The 9298-nt window shown below is 37.9% G+C and overlaps 1 non-coding gene across 1 annotated transcript; it reads left to right on the top strand.

The window, feature by feature from the left end:
- Window positions 1-8845: 8845 nt before the first annotated feature.
- On the top strand, window positions 8846-8952 carry LOC118593616. The gene has a single exon (XR_004946281.1). It is a non-coding gene; the product is annotated as a U6 spliceosomal RNA (small nuclear RNA).
- The last annotated feature ends 346 nt before the right edge of the window (window positions 8953-9298 follow it).

Below are 9298 nucleotides of genomic sequence, written 5' to 3' on the forward strand. Positions count from 1 at the left end.
TTCCTGAATGTGTGATCCATACCTGTGGTTATATATTGTGCACCCTAATAAAATTTGTCTGAAGATCAGAAAATAGAACCAGCCACTAGATTAAATATAAATACCAGATAGTGTTGACACACACATTTAAGCATATCACTCGGAAGGCAGAGATGTGTCTGGATCTCTGTGAGTTCAAAGCCACCCTGGATTACATGAGATTAATTCAGTCTAGAAGAGAAACAGAGCCAGACAGTGGTGGCACACACCTTTAATCTCAGTACTTGGGAATCACACACCTTTAATCTCAGCAATTAAGATCTCATCTCAGCACTAGGAAAGAATTAATATGGCTGGGCAGAGAAAGTTATATAAGGTGTGAGGAGAAAGAAACTGAAGCTTTTTCAGCTGGACCACTTTCAGCTGAGGACTCAGAGACATTCAGTCAGAAGATTTGTGGAGTTGAGTTGGCGAGGTGAGAAGTAGCTGTGGCTTGTTCCTTTGTCACTCTGATCTTTCACTATTTACCCCAATATCTGGCTCCAGGTTTTTTTTTTTTTATTATGAGGCTATTTAGGATTTGTGCAAAACATATCTTTATTCCTGAAGTGTCTGGGAATTTTGTTATGATACCTGGACTGGGTTGTTGTAGTTTCCCATTTACTTTAATTAGAAGGCACAGTATCACCATGAGAAACCCTGAAGAACCTCCTCTTCTCCAGTGGTAACCTTACTTACCTCCACTGTGAAGAAGGAATCCAATACTCCCTGTATCAATCACCCCATTTAACACTGTTATTCCTTTTTAAACCTGTTGATTTAAGGGTATCAGAAGCCCAAGTTGCTGAGGGAGAATTCTTAGCTTTCAACTCAATGAAATTTTGTTGTTTCATGGTTGGAGAGCTCTCTATGTGGAATGAAAACTTTAAGGTCAGCAGAACTTAAAGTCACTGGAACATGAAGAAATTATTTTTCTACTAGGTCATTAGAGGTGATAATGTGTGGAGCCATGCCAATTTCCATCCATGGATTCCTGCACACACAAATAAGAGAAATAGGAACTTTTGATGTTTAACAAAATGCATTTTGCATTTATATAAACATGATCCCATGATGTTGTTGGTTGTTTTACTCTTTTGGGAGCCCATCACGCAGATCTCAAATAAATCACCGATGGAGGATTATGCTTAATTATGAATGTGCAGCTTTAGCTTGGCTTGTTTCTTGCCAGCCTTCCTTAACTTGAAATTATCCCATCTACTTTTGCCTCTGAGCTTTTCCTTTTCTATTCCTGTATACCTTTCTTTGTTTCTTACCATGACTTGCTGTGTAGCTGGGTGGCTGGATCCTGGGTCCTCCACCTTCTCTAGCTACTTCCTCCTCTCCTCCCAGATTTTCCCTTCTATATATTCTCTCTGTCTGCCAGACCCAGCTATTATTTCTCTTGCCTTGATATTGGCTGCTCAGTTGTGTGTTAGACCATCAGATGTTTTAGACAGGCACAGTAACACAGCTTCACAAATGCAACATAAACAAAAGTACCATGGTGTTATATTCTACAAAGCCACAAGGCTAGGGAAAAGAATATGGGGACTTGAATGAGAAATATTCCCTATAGGTTTAGGCATTTGAATATTTGGTACTAGCTACTATTGTTATGGGGAGGTGGTAAAGCCTTCTTGGAGGAACAACATAAGTGTCAGAGGGCTTTGGGTGTTTATAATTTTGTCCCACTTACAGTTTGAACTCTTTTGTCTTGTGTATGCATTTTAGGATGTGATCTCTCATTATCTTGCTCCTACCACCTAGTCTGCTATTTTTTGCTTTGCCTCCCCCACCAGAGTGGACCCTCATTTTGCTGGAACTGTAAACTGAAAAAAACTTTCTTCCCTTTGTTGCCATTGTCACAGTCTTTTATCACCTCAATAGAAAGGTAATCACTATAATATAGTACCGTCACTTAGTCTCTGTGTTTTGATTAGTTGTGGATCTCTGTAATAACCCATGTCTGTTGCAAAAAATAGGCTTCTTTGTGCCTATACAATGATAAGTATATAGAATAAGTATATAGAATATAGTTAGAAATACATAGATTTAGTAAAATGGCAATAGAAAGTTTTCCATTAGTGTCTATGACCTCTATAGTCACAGGTAGTAGGATACATTTGTAGTAACAGGAATGAGTTTCCTCCTAGCGAACATCCTTAAGTCCAATTAGAGAGCTGTTGATTACTCCCAAGATGAACATGACACTATTGCACCTCTGGGCATATCTTTCCAGTCTATTCTTTCTTGCAATTCATTGGCTTTATAACTCGACTAGGCTACTGAAAACCTTTCTCTCTGACATTTGTGTTTGCACTGCATTTGTGTCTTTTGTTCATCAGTTCACATGCCAGGAGAGCTGATCTGCTAGCTTCTGGGAATTTTCTTGATTCTGTCTTAAATCTTCTCATAGGAATGCTGGGATTACAGATGCATATATTGCTGTCAGGTCCAGCTTCAGATGAATTCCTGAGATTCAAACTCAGATGACCATGCTTAAGAAGCAAGAACTTTGCCACTGAGCCACTGCTATGTAGCTGTACATGTGTCTAGCTGGTACATGGTAACAGTCTTGATTTAACCTGTTAACGCTAGTACTGAACTTGGCATTTTTGTTTTCACCTAACATTGATGGATTTTCTCTAGCACTTAATTTTTTTAATTCTTATTTTATTATGTGTATATGAGTATTTTGCCTGCATATATGTCTATAAAACCTGTGGGTATCTGGTAATTTTGGAGGTCAGAGGAAGTCATTGAATTCCCTGGCAAATGGAGTTATATAAAAAATGATTGTAGAGCTCGCCATGGTGCTAGGAATTGAACATTGGTCCTTTGGAAGAGCAGTCAGTAATCTTAATGGATGTGAAACACACACACACACACACACACACACACACACACACACACACACACAAATCTTGCATCTGTCTTTCCACCTATATTCTTTAAAATCAGATACATTGTTCCTAGAACACAGAAACATTTCTGGCAATTAACACCTGTATAATTGTTTGTCTTCTTATTTAATTCTGATATAAGCCAGGGATTCATGAGAAATAACCTAGGTTATCATAAATATGTTTTGGCATCTGGGTTTCTAATGATTATAGGTTTTGATTCTTGAGGTTGTCTTTGTTTAACTGTTATTTTGTTCCTTGGTTTCTGTTTCCTTTCTAGTCTTCTGGCCTAAGTAGCCAGGGGTTTTGGTGACTAGCTAGTCTTCAGGTCCAGTACGATGTCTCTTCTGTGGTTTTTGTGGCCTGCAAGTCCTCTAGGATTTGAGGTGCCAATTTTGTCTCTGCAGTTCCCAGTACTTGTGGTAACTCTGGGATTCTGGTTACCTGCTTGGTCTTTGGTATTCCTACTTAGTACAGCATGGCCTCCAGTACAGCAGAAGTTTTCTGCAGAGGTAAAAGGCTGGAATATGGAGCTCGGAGTGGGGTACAGTTGGGGGCTGTTGGGCAAGCTTTAGAGGAGTTAGCTGGCTGTGAGCAGTGTCTTATATTGGGTCCCTAGAATTGTCTTGGATTCAGGTAAAGCAGAAGTCTTCTGCTGAAATTGTGGGCCTGAATATTGATTCCAAGGGAGGTGGTGTAGTGTGGGATGTTGGGCAAGCTTTAATGAGTATTAGTGGGCTGTGGGAGATATGTTATGTGGGGTCTCTAGGACTAGCCATATTTCCAGTAAAAATACTTGACTTGTAGCCTGGGAGATGGAACTCAGAGAAGGGGGATGTTGGGTGGGCTTTCAGAAGTGTTAGCAGGTACTGAGCAGTGTCTTACCTTGGGTCCCTAGCTCTGGCCTGGCCACTGGTAAAGGTAAGTCTTCTGCTCAATTTGTGAACTGGTATATTGAGCCCCTGGGAGGGGGTACAACTTGGAAACTCCTGGGAATCTATGAGGGTTACCCCTAGCTAAGACTCCTAACAATGGCAGATAAAGACACTGAATGGGCCATGTCCTGCAACCAGACAAGTCTTCCTGTTGGAGGGATTGGGACACCAACACAGACACATAACCTTCGACCTATAGTTTGTTGTGCCTACAAGATGTACTGGGGTAAATAAAGGTGGAGCAGAAATTGTGGGAGTGACCAATCAATGACTGGCCCAGATTGAGGCCCATACCATGGAGGGAGTCTGCCCCTGACACCACCTGGAGGGCCAGGACCCAGAGGTTGGATAGCCCAGAGACCCAGGAAACAACCAAGTATGACAGGCAAAAATAGTTAATGAAATGATTCCTAATGATATTCTTCTGTACTCATAGATTGGGGCCTACCCCAATTGTCATCAGAGAGGTTTCACCGAGCAATGGATGGAAACAGATACTCACAGCCAAGCATTAGGCAGACCTCAGGGAATCCTGTGGAAAAGAGGGAAGAAGGATTATGAGAGCCAGAGTGGCCAAAGGTACCACAAGAAAACCCACAAAGTCAACTAAGTTGGGACCGTAGGGGCACACAGAGACTCAACTGCCAATCAGAGATCTAGCATGGGACTGATCTAGGCATATATTACAGTTGTGTAGCTTGGACTTCTTATGGGACTCCTAACAGCGGGAGCAGGGATGGTCTCTAACTTTGTTACCTGCTTTCAGGACCCTTTTTGTCCATTTGTAATAGGAGAGGAGGTAAATATTCTTACTCTAACTTGATGTACCATTCTGGCAGATATAAATAGGAGGCCAGCCTGTTTCTGAAGAGAAAGCAGGAGGAGTTGCAGGGGAGAGGAAGGACTGGGAGGAGTGGAGAGAAGGAAGGGAAAATGTAATCAGATGGCTGAAAAATAATTAATAAAAAAGAATTTCATATAAAATATATTTCTATATTTTAAAACTTTCTTATTATTCTTTCTTTAAAATCTCCACAGTAGTATTTTGTAATTTATTGTTAATATCATTTGTGATTCCTTTTTCTAAGTAACTTAGTATTTTGATTTTCCAGGCTAAGAAACAAACATTTTGAAAATAATGATCATTTTGTTGCTGCAAATTTTCCCACTACAATAGTCACATATGAATAAATAACTTGTTTGAAGATTTATGCTTAGTATGCATAATTCAATATTTCATATCTTTTAGTTTAACTTAAAGACACAGGATAGTTAATGTTTTGCAAACTTTCCTCATACCATTTACCAAGGTATTTGAAAAATATCATTATGCTATTAAATCATGTCATACACAGTGAAACAATGAAAATTCCATAGTGAACCATATTAGAGGCACTAATTGATGATGAAAAAATGACCTATATTGAATTGTGAAGATGGTAGAGTGAGTGAAAATTACAGAAGAGACATCTCTGCCTCTAAATGTAAGGTGATGAATGACCTTCATGTTTATAGACCATCCTTGCTGGAGGTGCTGGTCTTATAAGATCTAAGTAGGAAACATTGAAAACTTTTCAGATTGTAAGAGAAAAATGCCAGCAGATGCAGGCTCACCATAACTACTGAAGAAATTGAAGAAGCATATTGAAGTGGCTGCTTTAGGACTCTTAAAGGGTGTAATCATTAGCCTCCTAAGGAGTACTTTAAATTACAGAAAGGTTCTGCATGATTAATGTAACATAGCTAGTTTATTGGAGGTTGATAGCATATCAAACATCTTGAGTCCCATCTACCCATGGGGCACAGAGCAGTAGCCATGTTTCACTTGTTCACAGATCTTTTGGCTTCACTAGGAAGGCAAATTCTAAAGATTTTGAATCACATTTTAGCATTCCATAATCATACATTTTCCTCACTCTACATCTCATGAATAAAACTTGACATTTTGAGAAGGACAGTGTTCAAGTGTGGCATTGAGACAGCTGATCTGAATTACTAGAAAAAGCCAGGCATAATTTAGTGTCCCTTGAATGGTGTATTAGTTACTTTTCTGTTGCTATAATAGAATACCCTGACAAAAATCAAATTAAGGAATAATGTGTTTATTTCATAGTAAAGTTCCAGAGGGGATATAGTCTATCCTGGTTTTAAAGGCATGGCAAAAGCTACGGATGGCAGCAGGAGCTGAAAGAAGAAGTCTTATAACATTTTATCTGCAAGGAGTAATCACAGAGAGATAACAGAGTGAGGCTAAGCTATAAAAACTCAGAAACTGCCCTCAGTGATGTCCTCTCCCCAGCAAGGCTCTAAAACTTACATAAACTTCCCCCATAACAGCACCAGCTGGGCTCATGTGTTCAAGACATGAGATGGTGAGGAACATTTCTCGCTCAAACTATCACAAATAGAAAATGGGGATTACACACTTTACACAGGATAGCTGGGTTTGGAATTCCTATGTCTTCTCACTAGATTCAACAAATGTGATCAGTTAGCCTGTAGACCATGTGCATTACTTACTTTTTTAAAAATTGTTGCTATAATTGCCAAGAAGCAAATGGAGGGGAGAGACTTTGCTTTTATTTATAATTGAGGTGGGATACAGGTTGTTCCTGATGGGAAAACCATGGTAGGATGTGACTCTATGGTAGCAACTGAGCTCCCTCACATCTTGAAGCAAGAATGAGAAAGCAGACAGAAAATGAATATAGACTCTAAGATCTCAAGGCCCACTTCTAATAATTTACTTCTTCCTGTGAGGCTCCACCTACCAATAGTTCCAACTTTTCCATACAGCACTACAAGCTATAGAACAGGTGTTTAAATACATGAGCTTAGGTAGGACATTTATATTCAAAGTATAATACCCCCATTTACCTAATAAATTTTAAATAATTAATTTAAATTGCTAAGCAATACCCATTATTCACTAAACTACCAATAAACTCTGGTAAATGACTTTCTATATGCCTATATGCATCTCGCTTCTTTTAAAACCTCTTATCCAAAGACTGGTTTTGTTTTATGTCTGTCTCTTTCTGTAGTATTTCTTCTAGAGAAAATGAACAAAAGATAAATTTTATTTTAATGAATTGAAATAAAATGTTTCAAGAAAAAAACATTTGTATTGCATTCAGCATAACCTGGTTATATGTAGAAAAGGGTTAATTCCCTTGTTGAGTAACATAGCAATACCTGATCCAGAAACAGACTGATCAGTTGTGGGTGATTTGCTTAATTTTGCAGAATTGTTCTTTTATTAATGAACTCTATACATAGCCCAGGGACCATTTGATGGGACCTGTAATGGGAGGCATTTGTGGGGATCATTGCCTGAGGAAGCCACTGCAGCAATTTACATATGTGTTTTAGTTTAATGTCCATTTATTTATTTATTTATTCGTTTGTTTATTTATTTATTATTTTTGCTGTGTTTATGTGTAAGCCCTGGAGATGAAAGGTTATTATTGTCTTGAAATTGAATAGGAGACACAACGTAGTTGAAAAAGAAACAGCTGGAGTGTGATCTAATCTCCATGTTCCATTTTACTTATGCAAAAGACATGCATAAAAAATTAACCCTCCCTGAGCAAATGGCTCTGTGTACCTAGTGAGCCTTAGCTTTGCTGCAGCAAAAGACCTGTGCCTGAAATGACCCAGAGATTTCATTCAAGAATGCATAGATGGTTCAGAGAACATAGCATTTATACATTTAATATTAATTTGACTACAGTATGATTGTTATATCTGAACCATACCATTCACCATGTCCGAATGAGGGGCTGTGGATTAAAAAATAGAGACAAGAGACAGTGGGTCATTCGCCTCAGTAGAATGCCAAATGCCATTTATTGAAGGAGGGAGGAGGTCTTAAATACAGGCTTAAGGTACAATGGGAGAACCCTGGAGAGCAGAAGTTCACTACCCAATGTTTTACATTCTTGCATCTAAGCTGTTTACACCAAATGCAGGATAGCACAAACAAGGAACCTCTGGTGAGCATTCAGAAAGAAGGAAACCAGCAGGGAATCAGCATAGGGAGGACATCTGGTCAAGGTCAGCAAGCCAGGCAACAGCAACCCAAATTGAGGGGCCAGGGCCCTACATAAATATGTCCTCATCTTCAGGACTTCTGTTTCAGTGACTCTTGACCTCCTTGAGTGAGACAGGAAGAACATTCTGAACCAGGTTTAGGAAGTGACATCAGATTAAATTAAGAACTTATGCATTTATGAATCAGATAGAGAAGCAGAGAAATATCCACAAGGGATGAATTTTGGAGAAGGAAATTACTGAGTTAATTTTTGATCATGCACATTGTGAACTAGTGGTCCTACATGGAACTTAAAATGTGGCAATTGAAATGGGAGTATTTTTGAAGTGTACAGGTTTTTATTATTTAATGTTCAAATGTATGTAAAAATATTTCCTTCACTAATTATTTTTAGTGATTGATTTTGGTTATTAATTTTGTTAAATTCTTAATAGAAGATTATGTTCATGCTAAGAATGTGAGGAAAAAGAAAATATATTCCTTATTATTAAGAAACAAAATACCATCTCACATTCATTATGATAGGCACTGTCAGAAACAATGCACTAATAAATATCAGTAAGAATGAGGAAATTGGAATATTTAAGTGCTCTTGGTAAAAAAAATGTAAAATAGTGTAGTTGCCATGGGAAACTTATAAGTACAGTGGCTTATCAAAAAGTTAATAAGAAAATTGTCATTTGATTAAGCAATTTTACTTCTGAGCAAGTTTTTGAACCATAGAAGCAGGATATGAAAGAGCTATTTGCACATCTATGTACCTTGAATCACCCTTCACAATATCTCAGAGGCACAAAAGGCTGAAGTGTCTGTCAGTAGATAAATTGATAAACACATATTCATAAACATTGTAAATACATGTTTATATTCACATACTTAAGTGTGTGTACAGTCATACACATTGGAATGGTTTTAACCTTAAAAAATAGGTATTGCTCACTTCAGCAGCACATATATTTCAATGAGAATGGCAGAGAGAAGATTAGCATGGCCCCTGTGCAAGGATGACCCACAAATTCTTGAAGCATTCCATACTTTAACCAAAACCAATTAAAGACAAACAAAATGGAAAACTTCAGACCAATATTCCAGGTTAACATATATTTAAAAATGTTCAATAAGATACTTGTAAACATAATACAGACATACATCAATAAGATTATCCACTAGGATCAAGTAGGTTTTATCCTTGGGATGAAGGGATGGTTCAACATACTCAAGTTCATAAATACAATAAACCATATAAATTGACACAAAGAAAAAAAAATTTTCCCCAAAAGATAGAAAAAAGCCTCTGATAGAATCCAATGTGCCTTCATGACAAAAATCTTAGAGAACATAGAATATAGGACTAGAGAGAATATATCTCAACATGATAAAGTCTA

The sequence above is a fragment of the Onychomys torridus genome, chromosome 11 (assembly GCF_903995425.1).
Source record: "Onychomys torridus chromosome 11, mOncTor1.1, whole genome shotgun sequence".
Taxonomy (NCBI): Eukaryota; Metazoa; Chordata; class Mammalia; order Rodentia; family Cricetidae; genus Onychomys; species Onychomys torridus.